Consider the following 19534-nt stretch of genomic DNA (forward strand, 5'->3'; position numbering starts at 1 on the left):
ATATTTACATTTAAACTTGCAGTGTTTATAGGCTTTTGGGGAAAAAAGTTTTTTTTAAAAAATAAGTTAATTCAGTTCTCTTGAAAAGTACTATATTGACAGCCCTCCAGATTCCTGTTTATCCTCAGATGAAGTAAAATACTGGCAGCAACAGCACAAGTTTTCCCACACCAATGTGTTTCAAACTTAACCAGGACTGGACACCTCTGCAGTAAGCAAGTAATTCAATTTCCGTGCCCATTCAAGCATTAGTCGCTCCACCAAGAGGCTACAGGGTCTCAAACGTGGTTAGTCTGTCATGGACAATTGTCTGCTAGGACTAGCACCACATTTCAGTTTAACATCTGAAAGCTGTTAAGTGGTTTATCTTTCAGTCAATACTAACTGGAACTGGTCTTGAACAGGCAAACGTCTACATCAACCATTATGAAGTACTGTAAATAACTAGTTCCCTATGCAGCAGCTTTTAGGAACAATAAACTGAGTCAAAATTTCCTATCATAAAAACACACACAGGACAGGCCCCTGGGAGAGGAAGTCTCCACAAAGAACCCTCATCAGAGTTCCCTCCTTACTGCTCTGTGGGGAGATGAGAAGGATTTGCTTATCTGTGGAACAACCTGCAGGATCCACAGGTGCAGAGAGGTCTTCTGCCTCTGCAGTAGCACTGGCCTCACAGGCTTCTGGCAGCTTAGATCCTTTGCAGTTACGGTACGGGACTCCTTTCAGTGCAACTCCAGGGGGAAGAGTGGGATGCACTGAAAAGAAGATAATACAACTCAAGGATGATTTTTCTGGGGATATTTTTTACAAAGCTGAAGAGGGATGGATGTGTGGCTTCCCCAATCCTGCTCTCAGTTTGCCTCTGTAGAATCTGGCAGAAAGGGAGGGGGGGGCGGAAGGGGAAAGAAAATGATGCCACAAGGATATCTGCCCTTTTACCTTTTGTAGATTTATGTAACTTTTTCTAGAGAGCAAAAAAGACGCAAGCAAGATAAATTTTTGACATTTTTGAGCTGACATTCCTTTGCTGGATTAATCCTAACAACGGGGCAAGTTTCATTAATCACTTGCAAAATTTGATACCAAGATCTACACTACACACATTGATCTAACATGCTTGCAGAATAATTAATGAATAGCCTAAGTTTATTTTTTTAAACTGCTTTGAGAGTGAAAAGTACATTTGTTATGGTAAAAATAAATTTACCAGGAAGTAATATGGGAAGCTTTGTTCAGGGATATGCTATCTGAAATAGATATCTGACCTCCATTTCTAGAACAGCAATGCAAAAAATCAATAGCAGTTAAACTAAGACTGCTTTTTAAGGCCTGTTGGTGTTAAACATTAAAATTTTGCACTTATATTGTACTTTTCCTTCTAAGATCTCCAAGCAGTTCCTGAGACTACCAGGAATTTGTCTTACACTAGAATATTCGCTCCCATTTCTGACAGTACAAATGGATTTTTCATAAACAATAACATTTCTGTAAAACGGTCTTGTTTGTTAATCATACACCTCTGCTGATTGGATAGCTCCCCCGTGCATCATACCCCCTCTGCAAAAATATTACAGGGCCGTGGATATCGACAGTTAATTTCTTGGTTTTTCAGGACCAGGATATGGTTGTTCTGTGGTCTGAAATGGGAGTCAGGAGCAGGTCGGGTCTAAATACCAGGATATCGGAGTCTGAGACACGCCAAGGGGCAGAGCAAGAGTCAGGTACCTGGAGGCAAGCAGAGTCAAGTTACCAGGAGATCCGACAGCCAGAGGGCACACCTGGAGTCAGGTCAGGAGGTGGGCCAGGTCACGATACCACAAGGTCAGAGTCAGGCAGCAGGAGCAAGTAGTCCTATGCTGGAGAAAACCTAAAGTTTCATAGATGACTTTCTGTTCCTGCTTGATTTAAACAAAAGCATGGAACCAATCAAGACTCCCAGAGCTACTCTAATCAAATCCCTAGACTGGTCCTCTGCCAGAGTTGAACTTTGAGTTCTGGCAATTATTAGCAGGTCACTATGCAGCAGGTCAGAACAGAGCCCTGTGGACTGGGGTTTGAGACCCATGGCCCCGACATCATCCTCTCCCTCTGGGCAATGTAGGACTGAGCTTTTTGGGGTGGTTCCTAGAGAATGCTCGTACTATGCTGGGGCATGTACATTTTCCACCTGCTCCTTGGGGCTGTATCCCTCCCAGTCAATAAAGAGCCAGAACCTGCCACATTCATGCTTAGAGTCCAGGATCTCCTGAACCACACATTCCCTGTGGCCCTGTACATGGAGGAGGAGAAGGCTGGGTCCTGTGAGGGAAAGCATTTTCCATATAGGATTTCAAATGCAGTATATGAAACACTGGGTGAATCTTCAGAGAGCAGGGTAGTTGAAGTTCAAAAGTGACTGGAATTAATTAATCATTGGACCCTAAAAGGATCAAGGAACCAAAAGTCCAGCGTGTGAGCAGGTTTGGCTTTGCAGAGATGCTCCATGGAGAGCAATACTTTCTGTCCCAATGAATAGGTGGGACCTTGCTATTGATGCTGATCGGCGTACCCTTTATAGTCTGCTCTCAACTTTTCCAGGTGTTCCCTCACTTCTTCCCAGGCCCAGTGAATCTGCTGCACTACGTCTGAGGTGGCCAGACTGGGAAAGGACATGGGCAGTTATGGATGGAATTGGAAGTAGTTGGTTTATATTAAAAAGGGTTTTGCCCCATGGATGCATGGTCTGTGTTGTTATACATAAACTTCACATAAGTGAGAAGCAAGGACCAATCATTCTTGTGATGATTAATGTAGCACTGCAGATACTGCTTGAGGACCAGGTTTACCCTTTCCAGTCCAGTCTCACTAGGAACTGTGATGGGTACAGAACAATCAGTCAGGAGTGAATCTTTGGATTTATTAGCTGCTAACTTGTATAAACTGTAATTTTTCAGCAGTTTATAATTTGACCATATTTGGGCAATTTTCACAGAAATAGCAAGAGGTGCATCTGTCATAAACATACAGCTAAGAGTAGCATAAAATCCTTCCTTTACCTGTAAAGGGTTAAGAAGCTCAAATAACCTGGTTGGCACCTGACCAAAAGGACCAATAAGGGGAGAAGATACTTTCAAATCTGTGAGGGAAGGTTTTTGTTTTGTGTGTCTTTGTGTTCTCTCTGGGTCAGCGAGGAATCAGGGCAGGGAAAATACATCTCCTAAAGCCATATCTGAACTAAGCATCTAAGATTACAAATTGTAAGTAATAGGAAGGAAATGCGTTAGATTATCTTTTGTTTTAGCTTGTGAATTTTCCCTAGGCTAAGAGGGTTGTTGTTGTTGTTTTTGTAACTTTGAAGTTTTGCCTAGAGGGGAATCCTCTATGTTTTAAATCTTATTACCCTGTAAAATTACCTTCCATCCTGATTTTACAGAGGTGTTCCTTTTACTTTTTTTTTTTTATAATAAAGTTCTGTTTTTTAAGAATCTGTTTGGTTTTCAGTGTCCTAAAAACCCAAGGGTCTGGTTTGTGCTCACCTTGTTTACCTATCTGGTTGGCAGATTATTCTCAAGACTCCCCAGGAAAGGGGGTGAAGGGGCTTGGGGGAATATTTTGGGGAAACAGGAACTCCAAGTGGTCCTTTTCCTGAATCTTTGTCTAACTCACTTGGTGGTGGCAGCAGTACCCTTCCCTGTTCTTGGATGAATTTGTACTTTGGGGAAGTTCTTAACCTAAGCTGGTAGAAATAAGCTTAGGGGGTCTTTCATGTGGGTCCCCACATCTGTACCCCAGAGTTCAGAGTGGGAAGGGAACCCTGACAGCATCCTTAACACAAAGGCCATTTCCCAGCTGAATTTCAAGTCCCTTCTCCAAAACATGAGGGTGCCAGAGCTTCACAGAGAAAAGGTCACCAGAATATTTTTGTTACCATGGCCAAACAACTTTTTTTTCCCTAACCTTGTTCTCAGAAATGGAAAAATGATTTTGGCTAAAAACTTTCCAAAATAATTCTATTTGAGATATCGGTAATGGAAGACTTCAGGCCAAATGCTTAAAGTTTGGAAAAGTCATAAGGCATGGACAACAGAATCTTATAATGGAAAGCCTTGGGCAACCTTAACAGGTTATGTTATTATTAATCTTCACATAATTTAGAATACTTAAAATATTAAATAGTAATCCACAGAAAGGCATTCAAAGGAGTCTGACAAAATTATAAAAGGAAGGAAATTCAAAATTATGGTTTAAATTTCTTTCTTATTTCATCTGATTGCGCCGAGTGAGGCAGCACAGGAACCTGTACTACATGGATGCATCACCAAGGACCAGACGGTTCCTGGCTGTTGCACACACAGAGGTAAACAGAGGCCTGGGAGAATCACAGTCCCGGAGTTCAAAAGAGCGAAGGGATTGCATGTCCCAGGCACAAACTACCTCTAAGGTGCAATGAGGGGGTATAGCGATTGCTTCTCCCACCCTTACTGATATATGGCTTCACAAGCCAAGGAAGAAAAAGAAGGGCAACATTACCAAGAATCATGACCTGCACCAAGATGCCGTTAATGTCAGTTGGATGGTCTAGGAAAAAAGACCCTGCTTTCACCTTGTCAAAAAGTCCAGCATTTCTAAGAATTCAGGCATCGTGGACTTTCCCAAACCAGCCAATGTTTATGTCAGTAAACCACCTGCAGTGATAAACCAAGGTCTGTGTAACCATCGAGAAACACCTCATTCTGTTTATATACTCAGAGGCTTGGCAGAGTGCACATAATGGGGCATGCATCCCATCTATCACCCCAGCAGTTAGGAAAGTCCATGTCATTGAATCCATTGTTTCCTGACCATTGCCTAACCTGACAACCCTGTACAGCAGGGCACACTTTAGTTCCTGGCACACCTCAATGACAACCACCCACACCATTGATTTTCCAATGACAGTTTGATTCCTTACCTACCAACAACAATCTGGAGCTGCAAGCATATTGCCTTCACCACTCATTTCTCCACTGTTAGGCCAACTCTCATCTAGGTATTTCTGCACTGCAGGACTGGGATGAACTTGGCACACAACTTCAGGAATGTGCCCTTCCGCAGCTGCAAGATCATGAGCCACTACTGGTCTCCCCAAGTCTGTCGGACTATTTCAGTCCGACCATTCAGTGCTCATCAGACAGGCCCAAGACCACCTCTCCACTGTGTGTGCAGCTGTTTCATGATTAGCTGTAACAGTGTAGCTGCTGCATTCCCTGTCCAGTCATCCTCAGTTGACTGAGAATTGCATACTTGCAAATACTGTCACGGGCTAGTTGCACCTTTGACCCCTCTCAGGTCTCTCTGAATGTACTTCCTCAGAGAGAGGCCTCTTGCCTTCACCTGTCATGGGGTGGAATCCCGTGATTCTTCCACTCAGACTGGGTCCCTGGTCTACAGCACCCTGCAGGTATGTCTACACTGCAGCAGGGCGTGTCTCCCCCAGCCCTGGCAGACAGATGTGCTAGCTTTGGTCGAGCTATCGCATTAAAAATAGCAGTGTGGATGTTGTGGCACAGACTAGCTGCCTGAATACAAGCCTGCCTGACCCCTGGAGTCCATACTTAGGTGAGTAGCCCACACTGTTGCCTATGCCATCACCAAGGCTGCAACATTCACACTGCAAGCTCAGCCAGAGCTAGGGAGCTTCTGTCTACCCAGGCTGCGAGCCCTGCTCTCTGATGCCCCCATCTCTCCCCTTCAAGGAGGGTATCATCTTTTTCAGTCCAGCCAAGTCATTTGATTGTTCTGTATCTCTTGAACCTGGTTAAACGGGTTTAGGCAACTCACCCAGGGTTGGAGATAAACTTCAAATTGGTTGGTTTTCTGTCTTGTCTCAGGTATTCCTGGAGCAGCTATTATCAGGTCATTGTCTCCCTTCCTACCTACATGCAGCTAACCCTTTCTTTAATTAACAAACAGATGGAACATATCATATTCATCAAATATTATAGGCAGCTCCCACATCCCTCACAAAAACAGAATGGTATGTCCAGACCTTATAACGGATAAGAATGCTATGTTCCACCATGCTGCACCCAAGTTTCCAGTCGTGAATTCAAAAATAGCTCATGACAGCTGTAGATTATGGGATAAATCAGAAGGAACTATGGACATTTGACCCCAAGTTTCACCAATTCCCTGAAAGGCATGCAGGTATCCCAAAATACATAACAGCTGTTCCACACTACACAATGACCGTTTCCTGTGGTAGTGTGCCTGATGTGGTGTGCATGACACGGAGATGCTACCCACACACAGTGCAATACACCTTTTGCAGATACAACTAGATATTGTGTGAATGCAATGTACCAGCACAAGCAACCAACTGTGAACACACAATGCTGAAATTGTTCGGTCAATGCCACTATGCTGGCAGAAATTTGCTGATACAAGTTTCTAATGTAGACAAGCTCTTAAGCACAGTCTCTGCTGGACCACCCTCCAAAGGCACTGCAGTTCTGCAATGCCCCCCCCCTCCCCAGACCAGATTGCAACTTCACTACCTCTCCCTGAGCTTTTGGATCCCCCTTATATACCAAAGATTCTTGACATGCGGTCTTCCCCGCTAGTTTTTCCCCTATATCTGTCTCTCTTCCTTCTCTCTAGGTTGCCCTCCCTTTTTCATCCCAGTCATCTTCCTCCCCCATCTCTTTTTCCCCTCCTTATTCTCTCTGTTCCACCGATCTCCTCTCCTCCAGTTCTCTCCATCAGTTAAGTCTGGCAAAGAATCTCCATTTCCTGTGAGGCTGCCTGCTGACCTATTTTAATTCTCACTTCCCCAGCTACTAGCCCTTCACAGGGGAATAAAAATCATAAGATAAAATGATTTTTAAAATGTAATTTATGTTTATTTAAATAATTTACGAAGATTTAAATCAGATTTTTATTTACATGTTGGTAGTTCATTTTTATCCCATTTTATACTCTTACATTGCTAAAGTAGATGTTTTGTACTTGTTTCTTTAATTAGCTCCCTAATTGTTAGTAGAATTTCAGATTTTACCTAGCAAATTGTTTTTTAACTAAGACGTTTCATAAAAGTTAATTATGCTTTTAAAAAGACACATTTAGGGCCTTACTAACAATCTTACCATGTGAACAGAAAAATGTTTAAGCAAATAGCCCATGTTACATTGGCAACCAACATCACCGTATAATATAATCAAAAGCTTTCACAAATGAAGAAAGCTGACATGCTTCAACTAGGCCATACACATCCATCAGAGTCTGACTCTGTCTGGAGCACAATTTCCAATTACTTCAAACTGCACTTAGGTGGTTTTGAATATCCCACCCGTGAGTGCCTAACTGTGAACTTTAGCTTACCTTTAAGCTCTAATTTTAAAATGTTGGCTATAAACTTTAAATAGATTAAACTTTAAACAGAATAAACTTTAAATAGATTAACAAAGTTAAGTTTTTATTGCTAACACAAACAATTTTGTTGTGAAATGACAAGAGTTTTATGCCATTAAGAGAAAAGTTGTTTATTAAACTACAGTTTTAGTCCCTGGTGCTGCAAATACTTATGCACATGCTTAACTTTAGACCTGGAGTAGCCCCAATGGGACTGTTCATGTGGGTGATGTTATATGTACCTGCTTAAACGTTTGCAGGCTCAGGGTATTAATTTTCAGTATTTTGTTCTTCACCTACAGTAGTTTTGTACCATTCAAATAAGATCAGTGGTCAATAAAATCACACTGAATTCAGCAAGTCCACTTGCTTCTCTCTACTACTGCCTTTTACCAGGGGTCAGCAAGCAACTCTAGAGAGAGAAGAACTATGTAGCACCACCTGTCTGGAGAAGGAGAACAAATAGCCAGTAGCAGGAGCCTACCAGCTCCCAGTAACACTCGAGAGATATGGATGTTAGTGAAACAGGGAAAATTTTGCTCAACACTGCTCTCAAGACTAACAAAAGTACAGTATCACAATATGAAAAAGAAGTTACTATGCCATTGCAGTAAAGAGTAATAAAAGAAACTAATTGGGCTAAATTTGCACATACATTCCTTAATTGTGCCCAGAGGATTAAGAATTACATCCATGAGTACAAATACAAACTCAAATTTGCATGTGCTAACTATGTAAATGCAGGTCTCCATATAGTTAAATTCTCAGTTATCTAGTGTGTGTGTGTATAGAAGTGCCCATTTGAGCATATCCATTCACAGGTATACAAATATTGCAGACAGTTAAGAAAATCAGTTGAAAATTTGTTTTTTAAAATGTCACTTTAAAGAATTAAATGTACTAGTCTGATAAATAAATCTTTGGGTTTGCGACTTTCATTGAATTGTTTTAGACAAGCCGGTGAGTGAAGGTGTGACACTCAGATGAAAATACCTTTACTTCTCTGATTCACAAATATGAATGGTAATTTCATACTGCAGAAGAAAGCTGGGGAATATTACTAAGTGTACAGAGTTAAATATAACCCACTGATTTAAAAAAACAAAAACAAACCGAAAAAAAAAAACCCCAACACAGCAACAACAAAACCACACACACAAAAAGCCAAGTGCTAACACCATTAAAAAGCTAAACAATACAGTCTTTTTTTTTTTAAACCTCAGTTCTTCTTTAGAAACCATGCAATTAAATTCTGAGAAGAAACAATTATCTCAGACGGGGGTGGGGGAAAGACATTTTAAAAATCAGTATTAGACAGTAAGGGTTTTTCCCTACAGAACTGGGGTGGAAAAGGCTCTTAAAACATCACACTCCATCCTTCTGTCTTTTAGCTTATAATGACCAATGTCCTTCTAAAGGCCTGGAATACTGATTTCTACAGGATAAATAGGCAGTTTTGTTCAAAAGGCAACAACCCAGGCTTGCACACAGATATTCAAATATCACACTTCAAGGTGTAATTTGCTCACCCCATTGTTTGACTCCCTTGTAGAGAAACGCACTATTGGCTAATACTTCATGCTGATTTTTCACCTTACTATGAAACATCAAGTGTGTATGGCCCACTGTCAGAGATATGGTGTGTGGGACTTCAAAGACCAGTGATCTGAACTGGGATGGCAAATCCTCTGCTCCTGGACTGTGAAGAAATGGGCCCAAAAGATACGGAATACTGAAGTGCCTTATGGGCAGTGTTCTGATTCTATCCCAAGGAGACAAATCCCTACTCTACCCAAACCAAAAGGGGACTGAGCCTGAGACCTTGCATGCCTATATCTCCCATTGACAAAGCTGGGAGCTTTGTATGTGCAACAATTCTCTGCTGGTGTAAACTGAGGCAGCTCCACTGAAATCAACAGAACTGCAGAAATTTACACCAACAGAGTTAAGCCTTAAATGTTTAAAAATTGCCTTAAATAAAAATGCTTCTACATACAATGTGCATTAACTTACACAATGAGAACTGTTTCTTTAAACTAGCAAACTCCATATTAAAATGGAAGCTCCCTCCTAATGAACCCCAATATGGCCAAGAATTACCACTAAAATAGGATAACTGCTCAGGAACCCTCACAACAGTAGCAACAGCAGTGATATAGTTTCAGCCCAAAATCCGAGGGCCAGATCCATGGCTAGTGGTGAAATTGACTTTTGGCATAAATTAGGCGTTGTCTGCATTAACTGCACTGTTGCAAACCCCAAGTGTAGACAAGGAAAGCCATGATTCAAATCAGCTTACTTCAGTTTCAGCTGGGGTAAGTGCTCTTCCGCCGGTGCAGATTGCTGCTTTCCTTGTCTGTTTTTGGAGTTTGCACCAGTGCAGCCACATCAGTGGATCGCCATCAAATACTGGAACTGAAGCAAAATTCCAAATGTAGACAAGGTCTTAGAGCAGCCTAGGTGTTGCTCTAAATTACAGCAGTGAGCATACACCCTAGGGTCCAGCCCAATGACGAGGCATCCTAAGAGTGCGTCACGAAGCCATGTCCATTGCCTCCACAGAAATACCCTCTATGCCTGAGAATGGCAGCATGTAATGTAGAACTGACTACAACTGATTTATGCCACTGAAGGATTTGTCTACATTAAGGGAATCCCCAACAGTCGTTTTAGAGCTGCTCTTTGTTCCTTCTGCAATACCAAAGTGGAACAAATGGGACAGAGCTGGGGGCCAGGACTGGAGCAGAACTTCTTAGTTTATGCTAATTTTAAAATAGTAGAAATTATCATCCTCATTCTCCTAAAACTCAGAAATCTGTTCACTTTGCCTTAATGCTACTTAGTTTCTTTTTAGTCTGCCATACTTTTATTTAAGGCTCTTCATATTTTTTTTTAAACAATTTTCTCCCGTTATAGTCATTCGGTTTATCCAAAGACTTAAACATGGCTTACTTTTAATTCCCAGATTTAGGATTTTCCCTGGGTTTTATGGTTCTGGAAAATTGTTAGGCCCAAGATTCTTACATGTTTTTTTATCCAGTTTCTCAAACTCAGGTCACTTCAAGAAGCACATTTATATGTTATTACTACACAATAACCAATATTTTACCTTCTCTGAAGCTAAGAAGTTTGTTTTAACTGTACAAGAGTAAAGAACAATCACTTTGTCAATTCTCCTGTATCCACCGATTCAAAATCGTCATCATCACCCTGCTAAATCTAGTAACCTGAAACATTATTAAATGTACATATATCCTTTCTTTTTTACTTGCCCACTTGTTTCAATACCGCTCAAAACATAGCTACAATTTACTAAAAAGTCAATTTAAGATGGCCAACTCAAAATCCAAATAAAATCAAAATAGGCAAAAGTGTGGGAAGACCTCAACATAAGTCAGGTGAGACAGAATTTTACAAATTTCAAATGATCAGGGAGTAGAAAGGGACAAGGTATTTCTATTCCACCAGAAAATGTTCATGAATATTTGATTTCAGGCAACACAACATATTGACATTAAAAAAACAACTCTGAAAGTGTACATGTGAGAGACATTGCAAATATCTCACCAGATCTGATCCTCAATTGACGTCTTACCTCATCTTTCTTTGAAAATGAACATATATTCCATGCCAATCTGACTATTACATAGTTTGGAACCTACAACACTAGTAAAGTCAACATACTGCTGAAATTCATTAACTTCTCTGTGGATACATTAGCTAGCATCTCCCACTGACTTCTAGGTGTCTAGATTAAATATAAAAGCTCATTGACTTCTGTAGAGTTTCAAAGCTTATCAAATTCCACTACATTTCATGGGGATTTATTCACACAAAGAATTTCCAGAACTAAAAAGAAGAATCTTTCTGCACTGTATTAATAATCAAGACACCCAGCTATAGCTCGCTTATCACAGAAACCAAGACGCAGAAAGAGGTGGGAAAGATGGGGATCCATCAATGCCTAGACCTTTCAGTTTCAGAGGATTGTGTAGAATGTCTCCTCATATGATCAGATTGAGGAAGTAAAACTCCCCTTATCCACCCTGAAAAAAAAATTCTTGGCAATAGGCCCTGGAGAAGATGCCTTCTCAACTCCAATTTGGCAATCAAGTTAAACCTTGTGTATATAAGCAAGAATTACCTTAAAGAAGCATTTAATTCCAACTATAACTCAAAGTACTACTGGATAACCAAATAAGAATCTACTTTTTCTTGAATCCAGGTATAATTAAGTCTGCCAGGATCTCCAGGGTCAAAGAAGAACATCAAATAGAAGGAGGAAAAAATACTAAATTGCAAAGCGACTTGGTCACAAATCTATTAAAAAGCTTTGAAAACACACACAAGCCTGAATCATTTAGAATACACACACACACACACACACCATACACATTAAATAATATAAAATTTTATGCAGTGGGACTTTTTGAAGGCAGGAACATAACTGGATTAAATTATAGCTTACTCACTTGTATTCTGGATCAAAGGAAGCATGTGACATGATAAACAGACAATGATCAGTGGGGAAGTTTAGTCTATAGCAAAAAGTTACAATTCCTATACTTGCCTATTAAGAGCCAAAAGTCTGTCCTCAAGTGTACACATCATTTGTATCAACCGGAAGGCAAAAAAGGAACCATGTGGTCACCTGAGAGCAGAATGCAACTATAAAGCCCTTCAAGCAATAAATCAAGAAACAGCTCATCCAAATACCTATTGTATGCTGAAGGATTCAAGGATTTCCAATTCATGTCAGAGGTCTTTCAGTTCTTTTCAAAAGATGAAAAGGGCATGAGAATGCTTCAACACAAGACTAGAGAGAAGCTACAACTACTCTCTGTAAATATGTAACCCTTCTGCTAGGCCAAGTTGATAGCAGCAAGGGCCGGGTTCAGTACACAGGGGTTCCCTCTCATCAAAGCAAATGCAAAACTGGCTCGAGCCCCTATCCACTGACCTGGGAAAATCTTACACACCCCCTGGGCGCCTCAAGAGGCAATACTTCCCCTCTCGCAAGCACAGAGTCTCGGTGTAGCAGAGAATCTTTAATAACATGAGGTAAACGACATCAGCATTAAATTGGGGAAAACACCACAACTAGTGTTCATTAACCAAACCATGAGCAAAGACCCACCCCAGCAAATTGGGCCACATCCTTTCCCTCAGGTTCTTGAGTCCCAGAACCCAAACGTCTCTTGAGTCCAGCAATCCACAAATCACCCAAAGTCCAAAAAGTCCAGCCCCAGAGTTCAAAAGTTCATCTGCATAGTGTTACTCCCCAGTCTGGCTAAAATGTGCCTGTGTGTGGGGGAAAGAGGTAAGGGGCACCTTACGTGTCCTGAAGCTGACTGCCCCACAGGGCTCTGCTCTGCTCCGCCGTCTCACGACCAGCTCCGCTCTGCACAGCTCGCCGTCTCATGAACACTCCACTCCGCCGTCTCACGAACAGCTCTGCTCAGCTCGCCTCACCGTCTCACGAACCCTCCGCTGTCTCACGAATGGCTCCGCTCTGCACAGCTAATCTCGCCGTCTCACGAACACTCCACCAGCCTATCCATGAACAGCACCAGTGCACTCTAGATCTTCCGGCTCCCCACTACTTGACACAGTGCTCAGTGATTTCAGCTCTCAGTGATTTCAGCTCATAGTAGTGGGAGCCTTAGTGCTGATGCACCGTAAGGCCAAAGTGAATTCAGCTCAGTACCTGTAGCAAGACTCTTAATAGACCCAAAATTAGCTCGGACATTCCACAGTGGAGAGAGACAGAGGTGCAATTGGTGTTTCAGGCCCTCACAAGGGGGCCCACACCACCAGGTACTAATACCTGTCTCAAGCCTCTCTCAATTCACAGAGTTTTGGAACCCATGTCCCTTGCCTAGCGAGTGCTACTTAGTTGATGGTGAGTCCCTCCATCATAACAAAAGGCCAAGTACAGTTCCAAGCACAGTTCCCATAATCAGGGTAATAACAATTTATTCTTCCCGCCCCAATAACAGAGACACTGGGGATCCCACAACAGCCAAAGTGACCATTTGGGCAGTTATGGCCTCATTCTAGGCGGGGTGGGTGTGCCTATGCAAATGAGATCAGCCCCTGAAGTTCTTTTCCACAACTTGCCACACCTCACCACCAGATGTTAGGATGGAGGTCATCCTGACTCTGCTTACAAATACAAAAGAAGATTCACTTCCAGTCAATCAGAATGCCATATGAACAGGAGGATTTTGCTGTTCATAGCAAGGAAGGTACCATTTGAAAAAACTGTCTCTCTCACATGAAACTTGGACTGTTTTTTCATGCTGTCAAAAAGTGAGTTAATAGGCAATGGTGATTTAGTTGCATCTGAACACCACATTTTGCAAACAAATCTACAAACAAAAACTTTTTTGACAAAAAGTAATTACTGTATATTGGGTCAGATTTTCAACCTCAACCCAGATTTTCAACCTCAACTCAGCCTCTATTTTTACTGTTGTAACTTTGCACCTGGAAATATTTAGGTCTGAATTTTTGTGCCCACCATTATTTGCTGGCACATAATGGAAGTGTTGGTTGTGACTCCATAGTTAAAGACTGTTCTAAAATAGGAAATAAATTCCCTTTTTTCCCTCTATATGCGGTTGATCTTTCTGTGAAAATTTTCACATAGTACTAGTTTTCATGTCCTTTAAATTTTCTATATATTTTTTTTTATTTTGGTTTTGTCTAATACATTAATAGGAAGTGCTTGAAACTAAAATTTTGGTTTCTAACATTTTATTACTGATAGGTGTCTTTAAAACAACATTGTCTATCTTCTCAGATTGGTAGAAGTGACTTAAAAAATAAATATTTATGATAGAGGGTTTTTTTTGCTGTTCTTAACTAAAAGAATATTAGTCAAACTGGCTGCTGTGAGAGTATCACAGACAGGTTTGTAAGGTTTGGTTTTGGAGTCAGTTTAATAGAGACATATCGACCCTATATACTCATCCTTAAATGTCTGCTTTCGTTAATGGTTGTCAATCCCCCCCTTTTAATTTGCCTAGCGGTATGAGACAGGGTTGCCAGTTATCTCTGCCGTTTGCTTTGGCAATAGAGCCATTTCCAATAAATGTGATAAATAGCCCGTTGGTAAAGGGCATCAAAACATCTTTTGCATTAGAACATAAAATAGCTTTGTATGCTGACATATCTTGCTACATTTGCGGGAGCCAGAAGTCTCGTTAAAAATTATGGAACAATTGACTTTGGAATTTGGGCAGATATCAGGCTTCAAAATAAACTATATGACAGATCTGAAGTTTTAGGAATTAATATTCCTGAAAGGGTCAAAACAAACTATCATCAGCTACATAAATTTAAATTGGCAAAGGAATATTTAAACTATTTAGGAATATATATTGTGTAGAAACATACAAATCTTTTTTAAGGCAAATTACCCGCCAATGTAGAAGAAAAGACTTGGAGGAATGAAACAAATAAGAAATATTTTGGCTAGCTAGGGTAGCCTTGGTAAAGATGAATGTCCTCCCAAAGTTATTATTGTTTCAGTGCATCCTTTGACATGATGACTATCAAATACACTGCAGGATGTGCTATTAATATGGAAACCTAAAAGATAAAAGGGTGAGTTCTAAAGTTCTGTATAAGCCAATACCGTCTCCAATTGCTCCCACTGGGAATGAAGGCAAAATGTCCTCAGGGACGATGAAGGCCTCCAGTGCTGTCAAGAGACAGAGGCACACAATGGAAAGAGCAGGTAAAATGGAGGGGGAGGAGCGGAAACAGACAGGGAAAATTGTGTGCGCATGAGGTCGTTGATGGCAGGAGGGGGAAAGTGTGTGTGCATATACATGTAGGGCACAGGGACAGCCAGGAGAGGGGTTTGTGTAGGGGAATGTAAGGGAGTGCAGGAGGGAGATAAGAGGGCGGCAGAATAGAGGCAAGAGGAACAGAGACAGGAGAGAGAAAGTGAGGGGGAAAGGCAGGAGGATATAAAAACAGAAGATGAGGCAGGGAAATAGAAAGGGAAGGGGGGAAGGAAGAATTCAGGGTTCACAGATAGGGATGCTGGAGGATGATAGAAAGAGAGATCACGGCACCTCCCCCACCTCAAGGCTTAGAAGAAGGTAAGGAGTCCCCTCCAAAACAGCCAGCAGTGAAGCTCACATTTTTGTTTGGGCATTTAAGTTTTAATTTTGAAGCTCAAATGATCACATACAAGTTAACATTCGAGAGCTTCCCCTAAAAGGCTCAAAAATCAAAAGGCTGATGGAAAAAAAAAAAAGAGTGATTTGGTTTTTGTTTGAAGTCTCATGATTTGTAGGTGTCTGTGTTATGTTTGAGTACTTGTATGGGACATTGTTGCTTCTAACACCCTCCCTTACTTGCTTCACCACAATCTCCACCTCTCTTTCCCCCTCCATGTCCCAGCCCCTAAAAGCTGCAGGGAACACCTCCACTGGCAGGCAGGTAATCTCCCCTGACAAGAGGGCCTCTGAGCTTTGCTATTGGGCCAGCTTCTGGGTCTGACACACCACAGGCAGTTCATTGGCCCAAGACTGCCATTCCAAGTCTGGGGATGAAGAGAGAAGCTGGGATAGTGTGGATTTCCATATGGTTGTGACATGCAACACTCACATACCAACAAACAAAAACTTTGCTGTGACAGAGGTTGTAACACAACATACCTGACCCCAAACTCAAAAAGGAAGGAAAAAAGTCAAGCCATCTAACAGTATATGCCTTCTATTCCTACAGGCGCACACCTGATCCACTACCACAACTTTTGTATGCCACACTCCACAACCTTAAACCTACCTGCTAGAAACGCTTACCTTTCATCACTCTGCTGAGACACACCAGACAACTGCTCTTAAAGATATATCATATATTATACCTGAAGTTACATCATGGGGTCCTAGAGTATGGGGCACTCTTTTTTAGCATTTCCATAATCTAAATATCACCAAGTGCCTTTCCTGATTGTTAGTATTAATTTATAAGGCTTCCTTTTGCTCTTCACTGTGCCCCTACTATCTCTCTGGGATGGATTAACTGAACTGTAGGGACATATGCATTTTAGCATATTACTTGGAAGATCTAGCAAGGTTTGGGGTCTTTACCAGGGACTAAACTTATCAGCTCGCTTTTTAACATATTAAATCCTGTCTGTGCAATCAGTGTACCAAATCCTGAGGTTCTCACTCACTTTCCACTTGACTTTCTTGGTTTTCCCCAGTCTTTATAAATATGTTTAGGGAATCTGCTACAGGTAACTACCCTTGACAGTGATACACACCAAAATCCCAAACCCTCTAATATTAAACTGTGAAGTATTCACTAATAGAAAAACGAACCCCTTTTCCCAGAAACACTGTGAAGAGTTATGTTTACGTTCCGTGCACTTCACTAAAGTTTACAACACACAAGCCTATGCAGGGTTCACCCTAACTATAAAATGAGCGCTGGAATGTAATCACATACTTAAAGGACACAGTATAAACCAGTCTTGTTCTGAATCTGTCCTGAGAAATTCTAATTTTACACAGAACCTCCTGGTAGTGACAGATGTTATTCTGAGCCAATTTAAGGAAGTCTGGGGACCACTCTTCTGTTCATTAACAGAAAATTACTCTTCAGAGAAAAGAGATACGCTATTACAAAAGAATTAAGTAGAAGTTGTCCCAAAGTAAAGGCCCATCAAAGTTTTTTTAAAAAACCCAAGACATTTCTTCTTTTAAATGTATAACCTTAAAGAAGCGTGTAGTCATGGAAGGTTTGCCTGAGTAAGGAATTTAAAATTGATTGCCTGATTAAGTTTGTTCATTTTGGTATGTTGAAACACTGAAATAAATTGATGGACGATTCATGACCTTTAAAAAAAAATAAAAAATATTCCCAGAATTAAGTAAATTTGAAGATGGGGGGGGAGGCCAGGGGAGGGTTTATGGGAAACCAAACTACTGAGTCAGAAACAAATGAGGAACCCCCTAAACCAGGGATCGGCAACCTTTGGCATGCAGCCTGTCAGGGAAATCCGCTGGCGGGCTGGGACGGTTTGTTTAGTTGCAGCATCTGCGGTTCAGCTGATTGCAACTCCCACTGGCCGTGGGTCCCCATTCCAGGCCAATGGGGGCTGCGGGAAGAAGTGCCCCGGCCCGCACCACTTCCCACAGCCTGCATTGCTTGGAGCGGCAAACCGTGGCCAGTGGGACCTGCGGACACTGCAGGTAAACAAATCGTCCTGGCCCACCAGCGGCTTTCCCTGACAGGCCGCGTGCCAAAGGTTGCCGATCCCTGTCCTAAACCAAACTTGCCAAAGTGCAAGTTAACTCAGAGCACGTTGAGGACACATTTTATTCTCTCTTCTCCTCCATCAAACTAAATGAGATTAAACAACAAAAACTTATGTTCCAATGCACGAATAGAGTCCATTGCATCTAACAAAAGCAAGGGAAAATCAGAATTTAATTTGACATGCTGACCTGTAGAGTTCTGCACTGATACAAAATTTGTATCTGCGTTTGATCTGCAAAAATGGTCCGAGTGCAGATATCTGCAGATATAAAGCAGATATCCACAGATTTTTCCACTGAATGTATCCGATGAAGTGAGCTGCAGCTCACGAAAGCTTATGCTCAAATAAATTTGTTAGTCTCTAAGGTGCCACAAGTACTCCTTTTCTTTTTACAGATTTGCAGGGTTCTATTGACTTGTAATTTGTGATGTATTTTCCATATTCTGTTGGGTTTCCTTCCAAGGCCTAAAAAATGTGTTATCTTATCTGTCATGAATTCTACAGTACTGGAACCTTAAAATCCCACCTGTCTTGCAGGAAGGAATCTGTTTTTGCAGGTATTCAATTTTATTCAATAGAATTTACCAGGCAGAGTAAGAAATCCTTCACAGGACATGTGAAATCTTAAGGTTCGAAGACTGTATAATTTCTGCAAGACAAATGTGGTTTGAGAATGAAGTTTCAGTATGGAGCCTAAATTTCCCTGCTCATATGGGTTCCTCAGAGGGTCCCCAAATATTCTATAAAATTTGGGGATTTAATAGAAGAGTATGTTCATTCTATTATTTGAATGTGTTGATTTAGATTTAACATTAGCTAAGCACAAATCCAGCAAGTTAGGGAAAATAAGTTTTCACGCTTTCAACCTCTTACCTTGCTGGGTTTTCCTTCTTTCCTGTCATCTAAGATGAATTCTTCATGTGCAGAGTAATTTTTTTCTGTTCACATAAAGAAAAAAATAATGCTATATTTCAAATATAGTAGAAACTATTATTATCAAACAGTATATTTGATCCAGAAGTACATGAAAAATGCTGGAACAAGGAAAGAGCGTTATCCGTATACATTGCACAGCCAAGAGTATAGCATCTGCATTGCCTTTATATAGCTCACGCAATAATAACCTGGCAACCACATTTCATCAGAAGAAATCCAGGCAATTAAAATGATTAGACATAGCAACAGTTTCTTTTTTGTCTTCCTACTCAATGGGCCAAATTTAATCAGAGAAATGATGTTCAAGGAACTGCTGCATACAATTAAGTAATAAAGTTGTCTGGCTCTATGCTAACTAAATCATCCCTCATTTGAAGCGCTTTATTTTTATTTTTTTACAACTATCCCTTTCATGATAGCTTCTTAATGAGAACTTTAGAGCTGCCCCTACTGTTTGGGATATGCGACATTGTTTAGCTTTGAACCACTCAACACAGGAGGGTGGATTTCATTAATATTTTACCAATAATCCTGTTATGTTGTGTATTTTCATGAATAAAGGCTAAAAGGCTTTAATTCACTGTGGAAGTAAATCCCTTGATGCATTAGTGTCCTTTATCATGTCCACTTTCTCAAAAATATTTTACTAAATTCCTAATGTCATTAGTCAAAAAATTTGGCTTCTGTACCTCAGCACCCCTGTAGTCTAATCCTGATCTAGGAGGTATACATTTTCTTAGAACAAGCTATGAAATGTCAATTCAGTATTTGGCTCTACCTTCCTCCAGTTAGCATATGAGGTATAGTAGAGGACTGCATGTGTTGATGTCAAGGACATTCAACTGAATGCGCTTAGCCCTCTGAAACATGCAAATTGGGGGGTGAAGATGGACAGTAACCCAGCAGCTAAAGATGATAAATGAAAAATGTTGATCCTGGTCA

General features: G+C 41.0%; 1 protein-coding gene across 1 annotated transcript in view; it reads right to left on the reverse strand.

The window, feature by feature from the left end:
* Nucleotides 1–18576, reverse strand: part of IRAG1 (inositol 1,4,5-triphosphate receptor associated 1) — a 161096-nt gene extending 142520 nt beyond the window's left edge. Inside the window, exon 1 of the mRNA XM_043550135.1 lies at nt 18530–18576. The gene's annotated coding sequence lies outside the window, so the exon portion shown is untranslated. The remainder of the gene's footprint in view (nt 1–18529) is intronic.
* Between the last annotated feature and the right edge of the window lie 958 nt (nt 18577–19534).

This window comes from Chelonia mydas, chromosome 6 (assembly GCF_015237465.2).
Source record: "Chelonia mydas isolate rCheMyd1 chromosome 6, rCheMyd1.pri.v2, whole genome shotgun sequence".
In the NCBI taxonomy this organism is placed as follows: domain Eukaryota; kingdom Metazoa; phylum Chordata; order Testudines; family Cheloniidae; genus Chelonia; species Chelonia mydas.